Raw genomic sequence first — 13,100 nt, forward strand, 5'->3', positions numbered from 1 at the left:
TTGTGAAATATTTTGAGAATGCACTTTGTAAAGCCTTTAGACATTCATTATTTATCAATATTTTGTCCTCCTATATCAGATTGGAAATACAAAGGAGAAAATGTGCATTCTCTACTCCCAAAGAGTTTATAATCTCAGCGAGAGACAGAGTTGCATAAGAAAAATTATAAAAACATATCAAATTTGTTATAATGACTAAAAGTTTGCTATAATGACAGGGAATCTCCCTGGTAAAGTCTGAGAATATTTCAGAATGGGGGAGAATTAGCAGTGAGATCTGAAGGCTTAGAAGGAATTGAGAGAGAACAGACAATAACTTGTACAAATCTAGGTTTTACAAGGAAGCTACATATTCAGCAATACTGAAATACAATCTGCAAGGGTGAACAGGTTGGCCAGGTTCTTCCAAATAAGTGCACGTTCTGTTCCTTAGATGATTGAGCACCACTGAGGAATTTTCAATAAGGAAGTTATATGTGTGTTTTTTAAAATATCACCCTCGTGGCAACATTAAGTATAGATTGCAGAATTAGAAGAAAAGAGACAACTCATGATATTTACCATTTTTGGGGGGAGATTATGACAAATAATCTTAAAGTAATATTAATTGTATTTCCTGAAAATCTCAGAAGGCATGTAGCTAGCAAGAAATAGAGTTAGAACATAATTCTGTGCTTTTAAACTGCAGACCTCATGTCCTTTTTTTATCATTGCATATAGTCAGCCTCAGTTCAGGGATTCTAAGAAATTCTACTTTGTTGGATTCTGACTTGACATATACCTCAGATCCAGTGTAATCATTTAATCTTTCTCCATGCGACATCATGTGATAAGAGACTTCAGTAGGAAAATAAGAAGGCAACAGAAGTCAGTGAGGGAGAAAGGAAAGGAAATTGAGTGACGGCCACATTCAATTTGTACCTGCTGAAAAATAAAGCAGTCATGAATTGTTATTCTTCATGTTTAGCCTTTCTACCTTAACGATGTTGTGTTTAAATGTGACTGTTTATTTCTACAATGTCCATTTTACAAGGACAGATCTGCACAGGTGATAAGGCTGTCTCAGGAAACTGATTTTTTATTGATTTTTATGGAAAACTGTCTTTTCTCGGTGGTCAACTATGGAGCTATATAAACATAATTATATGATTATAACGTAGCACTTTGGCTAGTCTATGTTCTGTGAATATTCAAACACAGACACACACACGTCTCTGTATTTATACAAAATGTTGAGTACTGGCAAATTAACTACAATTTTGGCATGTTTTCTTAAATTTGGTCTAAAATATTTATTCAAAACATGCATAAAATTTTAGAGTTCCATTGGGATTAAATTCATCAGGGGTCTGTTTTACAACGTATGATGATTATACTGGAAGGAAAGGATATATCCTATTTTTACTGGAAAATGGGGGTCGACCCAGTGGCACAGAGGTTAAGTTCACATGTTCTGCTTCGGCAGCCTGGGGTTTGCCGGTTCGGATCCCGGGTGTGGACATGGCACCGCTTGGCAAGCCATGCTGTGGTAGGTGTCCCACATATAAAGTAGAGGAAGATGGGCATGAATGTTAGCTCAGGGCCAATCTTCCTCAGCAAAAAGAGGAGGATTGGCAGCAGATGTTAGCTCAGGGCTAATCTTCCTCAAAAATAAAAAAGAAAAAAAATTTAAAAAGATGACATAATAGGTCTCTTTTCAACTCAGTGATCCTATAAGACAGAGGTTCCTTCTGTCTGCACTAGCGAATATTGAGATGAAAGTTAAAGATTCTGTTGTATTATTCTGACCTTGGCTCCCTGGCCAACATGCCTGATCTCATTAAACACTTTTCAGCAAATGCTCAGATATGGATTCCGATACGCCATGCTACTGGTAAAAGGGTAAAAAACACTTTTATTATTTACTGTTATTTTACCCTCATTACTTTATTATTTATTATATGACTTTTATTATTTACTTTTAGTGTTTAACTATTATTTACCTGAATATCTTTATTTATTATTACTATATTTGGCTCAGAATGCAAACTGATAATAAATACAATTCATTGCCTTCTAAATATTACATACATGCTATATGACTATTAGAAAGATCTCAGTTAAAGTTGGCAATTTTTATTTGACTGGTATAATTTAGTTTGAAAGTAATCTAGTTGCAATTTATGCATTTTGTGTATTTTAACAGTAGTCAATTTTCTTAGCTGTTGCCATTGTTACAAATCACTTCCTCTGTTTTTGATACATTGAGTAAGTAAATGAATAAAAATTAATGGAAAGCATGTGAAGAAATAAGAACACAGAAGTTATCCTAAATTTCCAATTATTCAGAAAATATATGAAAGTAGAGTGTAAACTATCTTACCGATAAATGTAAAGTGGTACATGAATCTTGCACAGCCTCAAAATGGAAGAGTAATTTTCAGATTAAGAAATAATTTAAATGTCATTTTCAAGTCTTTGTAAATAAAATTTGCAATTTGTTTTAATATGTATTGCTTACAATAAAAAATGATTTGAGAATTTAAAATGCCTCCCAAAATAAAGAAAAAAGAAAATGAAGAACCTCAGAACACTTAGAATATAGAATTCTTATTTCTTCTATTTTCTTTCCCCTTATAAAATTAAGATCTAATGAATAGTGTCTGTCTTTACTTTTAAAATGGACAAACTGAACTTGGTAAGCCAGGCACGGCTTATATCAGGATCACAAAGGCAGGAAAAAAATTAGACAGCTAAAAAGTTCAAACAGCAGCCAGAATACACATACATCAATATCAGTGAATTCAGTTTGGATAAAAATGTATCTTTAACCTCTTAGTTTTAAAATTATTATGATTAACAATTGCTAATAATTAAAACGATACGTGAAAAAAATTGATGTTCCAGGTATATCTGTCATTATGAATAGCTACCTCATCATGTACTTCAGACATTTTTAAACAATCTTTCACAAGCTAATGTGAAATTCATGTTAAGTATAGTTTCACACCAAGGTGACTTTTACAGTAAGTTTTTCCTGCAGGCATGCTTTACAATGCGCCCGTGATCGTCAGGGCTGGAGTGACCAAAGGGGTCTCATCTTGCATTCTGTTTGCACGAGCAATTTCTCAATAGATCTGACATTGATCATCTCTCAATCTGATTTGCTAATCTTATGAGACTCATTGTAAACAAAGTAAGTAAATGTTTGCAAGCCCACAGAGAAAACACTACAGCTATGCATTTTATTTCTGTTTTACATAAGCATTCTTTTCCATTGAGTTTAAAAACAGAAGTAAAGAACAAACATATGTGTTTCTCCTTTGGAGTTCTTACCAGATGATTAGGTCTTAGGCATTTAGAATTTAAAAACAACTAATCTAAATGGTGGTAGAGACTGGCTTGTGAAGTAATCAACTTACTCAGTGGAACCAATAACAAGCACATATCAATGAAGACATGAAGTCCTCATGTCACGTCATCTATCTTAGTCACGACCTGTCAGAAAGCCCAATGCCTAATAAATCACATCCCCAGCCACAGTTTATAAGGCAAAAGAACACATTTTCAGAATCTACAAATCAAGGCAATATATGACATTTCAAAGATACTCCACTACCACAATTAATGCACAAGCTAATAAATAATACACGACTTACATTTTACAAAGAGCCGCTTAAAGACTTGTCCATCTCATGAGCTTCTTAGACCAATACAGTAATGCAATATTTGTGTGCGTCAGAGGGGGAAGACGGTGTGTAAGTCACTATCTGGGGGAAGGACTCTAGCATTTCAAATAGTATATCTAGATAATACCCATTTGTATGACAAAGGCACAAGTTCATCTTTATTTATACATAAAAAATGGTTGCCTTTCTAAGTACTCAGGCAAAGAAGAAAGATCTACCTTTTGTATGTAGATAAGTGATTTGCATTCAAATTTCTAAACTCTTTTATTGTTTAAATGAGAAGATATCACCTCTGATTATAATAAGAGAATACATAGATTTAAGGAAGTATTGTCACAATGCAGTAAATAGCTCCAACATCTTCTAAAGGAAAGGATTTGTAGCTAACTGAAAATACTTCTGGGTCTTATGCAATTAATACTCACTTTAGAAAAGAATAAAATCAAATATAAATTAAAATCCTGTTTTCTCAGTAATATATGACTTTTTCTCCAATTATAAACTGACAGGAGATAAAAACCAATGAAAACTATCCACAATTATTTTTAATATTCCAAAAAAGAATTAAGAAAGCACCTATTATTTGTAGTCCATCTAACCCAGATTAAGTCACACGATGCTTGTCCCACATGCCGCTGAGTGTGTTCCCACAGCTGTGGTGGGCACCCCACTTTGTGAATTTCACTGCACCTATTGGTTCCTATCACCTGGAGCGCTAAGGCATTTGCCAAGCCCAGGCATCTATGGATGTTATCCTCTGACTCCCGCCTTCACATTTCCTTAGTGAAATTCGATGACCTTTGCACCAGCACAGTTTTTGCCGGTGGATTCCAGAATTTGTTTTTTTCTAAAATACCCAGCCAAAAGCATTAAACATGGATTGTTTCATCATAAGGAGCACTAAGGAATAAGTCTTCTTGATGGTGTTCAAGCCAGATTACTTCTTATAAGTAATTTCCTAAACGGAGACACCAACTTGATATGTAGTTCTTCTGTAGATAAAATAAAACCATTCGCAGCTCTCACCTTTGGTTAATCATGGGTCTTATATGCTATTCATAGATTAAATTTACTCCCTATAAACGTTTCTTCTAATTGTTCTCTACATTTTAGTTAATATTAACAATGGCTCTTGATTTATGCCAGGTAAAAATAATATGAATTTATTATATTCTACTTGCACACTTATTCACTTGACATCATTTGACGTATTTTTGATGTTATTTTTATCATTTTGAATGTGGATTGGTACGGTTTTCTTGATGCTTATTCGCACTTATTATGAAGTTGAACCTTCACAGTTTTATTCCTCTAGTAATTTACGCATTTTCAAAATTTTCCAGAGTTGTATATTGGTATTTTAAAAGTCATTTTCTTTTTTATTAAAATTTTTTTTTTTAAGATTGGCACCAGAGCTAACAACTGTTGCCAATCTTCTTTTTTTTTGCTCCTGCTTTTTTCTCCCCAAATCCCCCTAGTACACAGTTGTATATTTTGGTTGTCGGTCCTTCTAGCTGTGGCATGTGGGACGCCACCTCAACGTGGCCTAAGGAGCAGTGCCATGTCCGAACCCAGGCCGCCAAAGCGGAGTGCGTGAACTTAACCACTTGGCCACGGGGCCGGCCCCCCCAAAATATTTTATTTTTAACTGAAAATAATTCTGAATTTACTTTACTGAATAAGTATTTCTTGATTCTACTTTACATTATGCATCATGCTAGGCACTGGCGATAGCAAGAAAAAATTAGATGTAGACCCTACTTTGGAGGAATTCTCAGTGAGGTGGGGAAACAAATGAGCAAACAGATATGAGCAGCAGGGAGACACCCAATTTCACAGACATTGAGCATCTGACATGAGTGTGCAGAGTAGCTGCTAAACAGCCTGGTCTGGGCTGTCCATTCACCCCAAGGCACTGAGATTTTTTAATTGATTAAGCTATAGTCAATGAAGGGTCAGAAAGGCAAACATTGGCATCCTTCAGTAAAATGACAAAAACCGTAAGAAAAGCTGGAATGGCTGGAGAAGTGAGGGCCGGGGCAAATAAACAGTGAGTGATGGCAAAGGGACAGTAATCAAAGACCCGAGAATGAACTTCATGTACTAATCAAGCTGAGTGTGGATTTTACTTTTGAGGCAACGTATAAACACCAAGAGAATTTAAGAAAGGGAGTTATAATCACATTTGCATTCTTGGAAAGATCATACAGCATTATGGCTGCCAACAAGACCAGACCCTCTGAGACCAATTAGCAAAACACTAGCAATCACTGCAATGAGAGACAATAAGGACTTGGACTAAGGCTTTGCCAGTGATATGGATAAAGGAGGGAAGACAGTTTTGTGACAGATATTAGGAAACAGAATCTGCAAAAGCTTATGACAACTGGAAAACAACAAGGTCCAGGTTAAAACAGAAATATCCTAAAGTTGAATGAGGAGACCGTGGCTATATATATGCTAAGTATTTCATGTCACATTTTAATTACTTTAACTTTTAAAGCATCCGTTTAATTTTTTATGGTAGTATTGATTGAAATGTTCTTTCTTATCCTACTTCTTTCACATTTTTAATTAAACCTCCGGTACATAATGTTGAGCTGTAATATTTACCATATTTCATCAAATCTAGGGCACACTCTTCCACTTTTGTCATGCTGACATTGGAATGCATCTTACTGTTGACACACCACCATCATTGCTCAGCACAAGGCCGTGTCATGTTTTATCTTGTCCCTTCTTTCCTGATCCACCCCCATTGCTTTCTTCTCATAAGAAACTTTTTGTAATGTGTTTGATACATGTTCTTAAGCATAGATGTATCCTTGTAAAATATGGTGTCATTTTTCTGTGTTTCAATTCCATTAAGGGTTTTCTAAGTCCCACTTCTGTCCTAGTTTTCTCATCTAACCTTGTTTAGGGACCAATCCATATCACATATCTGGTTTCTTGCTTCTTATTGCTGTACAGCATTTCACAGTGTGATTTACTGTGTTTTATTTACCCATTATTCTAGAGATGGGTACACAGGTTGCTTCCAATTCCCTGTTGCTGTATACACCATTGTTGCATGGATCTTTGCAAGAATTACCCTATGGTATGTATCCAGGAGAGGAAATCCCTGCCTATACTTTTTAATTAATTTTTCCCCAAATAGTACTGAATAATTTTTTTGATTATGGATTTACGAATATTTTAAATCATCCTTCTATTGTTCAACAAATGGCACTGTGGCCAACAGGCTATGTGCAAAAAAATAAGATAGAGCTATTTTACTCCTTATACCAAAATAAATTACACATGGATAAAAATTCAAACAGCAAAAAAGAAATGAAGTCATATTACTACCAGGAGAAAATACAGGAGAAGCCAAAGAAGATCTGTCTGCTTTCCTAGCTTCATTCTTTCCTCCCTCATTCTCGCCCATCTCTCTACAATTCATTCCCCTCACAACTGCAGGAATGATTATTTTTAAAAGACGGACCAATAATACACCTCCTCTGCAAAAAAAAAAAAAAAAAATCTCCAAAGTTTTCCTTTGTTAATCTGATCCAATGCACATGTCCTGCCACGGTTAGCACAAGCTCTGACTCCTGCCTTCCCTTCAAAGGCGTCCGGTACTGCTTTCTCTTCTGCAGGCTGGGCTGCAGCCACCAGATGGCCTTCCTCTCTGATTATGACAAGCTCTCTCCTGCTTCAGGGTATTTGACTGCTTGAGCCATTTGCCTCGGGTGCTCTGCTTGGCTATGCCGTTGACAGAGATGCCTCACTGCTATTAAGATCTCAGTTTAAACGTCAGCTTCCGTGGAGGCCCTTCCTGACTATCCAATCTAAAGTTCCCACCAAGTCCCTCCCTGGATTTGAATTCTCTGCATAGGGTTTATTTTTAATTATTTTCTTTCTTATTTGTATATTGATTTTTTTCTGCTCCTCTTCAGAAATAAAATTTTAACAAGATCAAGAACCTTCCTTGTCACATGTATTGCTGTTTTCTCAGAACCTAGAACAGTGCAAGAGACATAGATGCTCACAATTATTTGTTGAACAGGTAAATAAGTGACTCAAGGGACACATGCATTGCTGGAGAAATGTTTTTAACAGAAAGCTCTGTAATTTCATCACAATTTAGGAATATTTTATAATGCATTTACTTTCATTCCTATAATACTTAAATATATTTCTCTGGCTCCATGTAAATCCACAAAGGCAATATTGAACAACTAAGCATCAAGCTAAGGCCAAATTCAGATTTAACAAGTTAATCTCGACATGTCGCGGCCTATAGGCTAATGGCTGACATCTGTTTGAGAAATTATCATCTCCACAGGTTGCAGATGAGAAGGGGCCGTTTTCTCCCCGACTGCGTCCTCACTGGCTCTCTGTTGGTTTCTTTGTGTTCTGGAGGGAGTATTTCTCTATCTCGTCTCTTTTACTTTTTCTCCAAAAGTAAAAGGATCGTTTTTCCTCATTATATTTTATTTATATTTACTGGAGCTATTTAATTTCACATTAAATTTCAACCAGTTTCAAAATAAGGTGTGATTTTAAAAATTTCATTAATTTGAGCTTATTGTCATTGTATTTATGCTGATTTGACATGATTGGCTTTATTATTTTCTGCAATAATCAAGGAAACAGATTAGCTTATCAAATATATAAGGCAATCTCTATATACATACATATGCATGTGTTTGTGTGTATGTATGTTAATTTTATGTATTAACTGGCTAGAACATGGTACCCAGTTTTGGGGCAAACAGAGTCTCAATGCTGCAGCAAAAATATTTTTTAGATGTGGTTACATTCAAACCAGTAGATGCTGGGTAAAGCAGTTTACTCTCCATCATGCGAGTGGGCTTCATCTAACCAATTGAAAACCTGAAGAGAAAAGACTGAGATGCCCCAAGGAAGAAGGAATCCTGCCTCCACAGTGCCTACGACTCAGACATAAATTCCTTTATGCATCTCCAGCCTGCCAGACTGCCTTAGAGATTTAAATATATTTATATCAATATATATACATATATAGATATGTACATATGTATATATATAGATACATATAAAATACATTATTTAGCTTATTGGAGGAAATTGTTTTACAAATTTATCTGTTAGTTGATGACCTCCAAATTTATATGCTAAAATCTAATGAAATATTTAATAAGCCATTTTGATAATTGTATATTAAAATTTAAACACATTAGATTAATATTAAATTTTTATTAAGAATATATTCCATTCAAGAATTTCAATAAACAAAATGCATTGGTTCCATGTGTATTTATTTTCTCCAAATAAAAATAGATTCTCTATTCATATTTTAAAATATAAAGATGATCCATTTATTATGTATATTTATATTTAATTTACGATGCTACAGATGCCAAATTATTACTTTAAAAGTAGTAGAAGAAAGCTCTCTGAGTTCCGATAAAAGGGTTGATCTAAAACTGTGAGAAGCTGATATTATCATGAGTAAATGATGTTATTGATATTTGGGAAGTCTAATCAGGTTACCCCAAGGTTCGAGGGGAGCGAAATGAATAGCCTTGCGAGTATTAAGTATAAATTTATCATGTAATACATTGGCATGGAGCTACGAAGTCCCTTTAAAGATGTCTTCCAAGGCTGTCAGATCTGGCTGTAATCTCATAAGGGCAATATTAGCATGTCTGGAGAATGACTGAATGAATGGGAAGTGGGGGTCCTTGAAAAGGAAGCTGAAAAGAAGCCATGGTTGCAATCAGATTCTAAGGAGGAATAACTCTGACATAAAAACTCCACTGGTACAATCCCGGTGTTAAATATACTGCGATTGTGCACGTGGAAGCGTTGGGCATTCTTTGTGTAATAAAGCATGCAAATCACATAATAACTCGTAATCCCTCACATGTGTTGAGTTCTTAATTCCCAGATACTGTGCTAAGCATATTACATACAATATTTTATTTAATCCTCGTCTCAGCCAGATGAAATACGTATCTCAAATTCATGAATGAGCAAAATTAATTTGCTCAAGACTGCAAAGCTAATGAATGACAAAGTAAGAGTTTTCATCCAGTCGTGTCTGACTTCAGAGCCCGTACTCAACTACCATGCTATTTCCCTTATTCAGACTCTAAATGCAACACGCACAGTTATGATTCAGGTTTACGTTTTCTTTTTCAAAGGAAGAACATGTGCTTGATGTAGAACGTCTCTCTCCAGATTCTGATGCCGTTCTAGTTCTTGTCGTAAAATAATAAATTGGCATAGATTTATAATTTAACTTTCAATTATATTTGATTTCTGAGTAGCTTTCCGAAACACATAGTAAAACAAAAAGATACACACTTTCTATTTCTTTAGGAATGTTAACACCATAAATTTAGTAACTACTGTTTTGATCACCTACACTAGAAAATACACAATGACCTGGGACATAGGATGCATCATAGTATGCTCTCAAGTTAGTTTCCTGAGGACATCAGGAGGCTGTGAAACCGTCCAAGACAATGACACACTCTACTCTTTAAGCAAAAAATGTGTGGCCTGAGGCGTAATTTAATAATTTGTGTTTCTTCCAGTTTATTCAAAGATGAAGATCATTTCTTCAGTATTTTCAAGAAAGACTCATGAATGTTACCTTTTTTATCATTTAAAATAGAATTTCCCCTGGGAACACACAGTTTTTGGGAAGTGCATACTTTAATATTTTTCACTTTTTGGATTTCATTATACAGAAATAGAAGTGAAATACAGCATTTACTTGTACCATTTGGAATAGAAATTGGCAAAAAGATGTAAATTTGACTAGACTGTCTCTTCCAAGGATGTGTAGACACTGCTGAAGTTTCTGTAAGCCTCAACAAGCATACATGATTTTTATTAAGGTTATTAAGTGACTAGCCTCCTGAAAACCTGAGGCATGCCCAAGGAGCAATGAACACACTGGGGGCTGCCTTTCAGGGCAAGCACTTGGCAGAAGTCAAAGAACCTGGGTCGGCATATAAGATGGACATCTATGCCTGGAATTGCAAAGGGTAGCTTAAAGTGCTCAAGGCTTGTTAGCAACGCTCCGCCGGAAATGTTGTACTACCTTTGTGCGTTTCTTTCTTCTTTTTCTTTTTTCCCTAAGTAACTTACTATTGTTTTTAGGTAACTCTAGAAGCAGAGAGTGGACCCACTTACTCAATGTAGTTTTTTTTTTTTTTTTTTTAACATAGCAGCTCAACTAACAATATTTGTTGAGTGTCTCCTAATGACAGGCGTGGTGTTAAGTTTTGAGGATTCAGTAGCAGAGAGGGGAGCTGTGGTTCTTCCCTGTCCGCACAAGACTTATTCTCTAGTTAGCCATAATGCAGAAAATCTTAAAAATTTGCTCTTTCATTGCTTTTGTTTGTTTGTTTTTTTGGCTGCTGCAACATCAAAGTTTTTTCACATTTAAATGTTTGAGTTCTTGAACAATGAGCAAAATTTATTATTAATAGTTATAACATTATTTTAGTCAAGATTAAATCAAAATCATGCCTTTCATTTCTAAATAAAGTGGTGTAAACATCTTTTTAGTTTATAAGAGCCATTTTTAAGCCAATTAAAATTGTAATTGTAACTTAACATCCCAGAAAGGTAAAGACTAAAATAATTTCTTAAAAAGATGAAATATTAATAATTGCAAATTTTGTTGAGAATATAAACCCACTTTATCTACACATAATATTGTTTCCTGAATCCTGTTAATGATATAAGCTGATATCACTATTACTTGAATATTAAGTTTTAGTAAAAACATCCAGTAGAGATGGTAATAGCAATAAAGCATAGCCATGCATTACAAAATTTATATGCACATATCAATACTAATTATCATATGTATTTTATGAGATTCTGTATTTAGCAAAAAGCAGAATGATAGAAAGACATATACTCATACTAGTCCCCATGCCAATATTTCATAACACTAACTAATTTTTAAAATAGTTAACTTTTAGTTTAAGAACTAATCTTCATTTTAATATGATCTACTAAGTAATTACAAGTGGTTCAAAACACGATTTCTGAAATATTTCAAAAATAATTCACCAAAGATTTTTAAGTTAATGAAAATTGTAAGAGGTACCACTGATGAATCCTATCTAGCCATAAATTACCTTAATAATAAAATAAGATTGGTAGGGTGTTAATAAAGTAAAGGTGTTTGACATTTGAAACAGCTTTACATTTTCTTTTAAAATAAATCATCATATCTGATAAGTTATAGAAAAAATTAAATTAACAACAACATCAAAAGAAAACGCCCTTAGGGTGTCACTGAGGAGGAAAAAACTAGTGAGCATTAAGATGAGACTAAAAGGCCCTTCCAAAAAATGGGTTCAAGTATTTCCAGACTAATGGTTAACATCTTTTGTAAACAAAGTGTGACAATTATACAGTTTCTTTCACAATTGACATTTCACTGCACTATGTATGCTGGTGGACAATGGGGGAAAACTTTAAAAATCTTAAGCAATCATAGGTACTTCATAATTAAATAATGGGCCTCTGGTGAGTCTGCGGATCCTGTTCCTCAAAGGAGATGAAAATTACATTCTTTGTTTGCAGATCCAAAGCATACAGAGCAATTATTTTTTCTTGATACAAACAGAATAAATATCCTTAAGCACATGAAAAGAAGATTTTGCAAGGTTTTGCAGAGAACAGGTAAAAATACTTGGTTAAAGAAATACTTTTGATGACTAAGACAGATCTGGGTGCTTGTATTCAGCGAGGCAGTTTTGTTATCTCCTAACGGAAAAGTAATTCTGAGGTGGAATCAAGTACAACTTACCCTTGATTTTCAACCAGTAGCCAAGGAAGCTCGCAGCACTGGGAGGCTCCTGAGTACTGTTAACGTCTGCACAGGCCTAGCGTGCATTGCTTTGCTTCTCAGAACCCTAATCAAATAAGGCTTCTTTGATTTGTGGCTTCTGAACCTAAGCACTGAAAGCCCTAACCTGTTGCTGTACGAAGGTGAACTCATCAAAGCCGTGTGCAGGCTGACGTAAGGCTCGGCCTTTATTTAGCTAATCTGGAGACGAAGACAGCCGGCCGCCAGCTGGAGCTTTGTATAAATCCATGAGCAAAATACTTCTCTCTAATCGAATTGTTTCCAATTTCATTTGTAACTCGCCATTTTCATTGCTAACTTCATATGCCTCAGACTGAATGTTTTCTTGTGTTTTCAGAGATTATTACAAATTGAATTTTTTTTTTAATTCAGATAAAGACAGTGGGAGAAAGAAAAAGGCCTTGCGTTGCCAGGGAAACCCGACGCTGAAGGTTTAGTGACAGCCTCAGATGTGTACAGCAGAGGCTGTCAGGATAAGAGAACAGATAGAGAGCCTGCTGATGCAGAGAATGAATTCAGAATGGAACTTATTGATTTCTGCGATGATCTTTATAAAAGAAGTAATG

At 35.0% G+C, this 13,100-nt stretch overlaps 1 protein-coding gene across 1 annotated transcript in view; it reads right to left on the reverse strand.

The window, feature by feature from the left end:
• Positions 1-12,881, reverse strand: part of LOC100070526 (eyes shut homolog) — a 319,688-nt gene extending 306,807 nt beyond the window's left edge. The window contains exon 1 of the mRNA XM_023625135.2: positions 12,475-12,881. The gene's annotated coding sequence lies outside the window, so the exon portion shown is untranslated. The remainder of the gene's footprint in view (positions 1-12,474) is intronic.
• Positions 12,882-13,100: the final 219 nt, after the last annotated feature.

The sequence above is a fragment of the Equus caballus genome, chromosome 20 (genome assembly GCF_041296265.1).
Source record: "Equus caballus isolate H_3958 breed thoroughbred chromosome 20, TB-T2T, whole genome shotgun sequence".
Taxonomy (NCBI): Eukaryota; Metazoa; Chordata; class Mammalia; order Perissodactyla; family Equidae; genus Equus; species Equus caballus.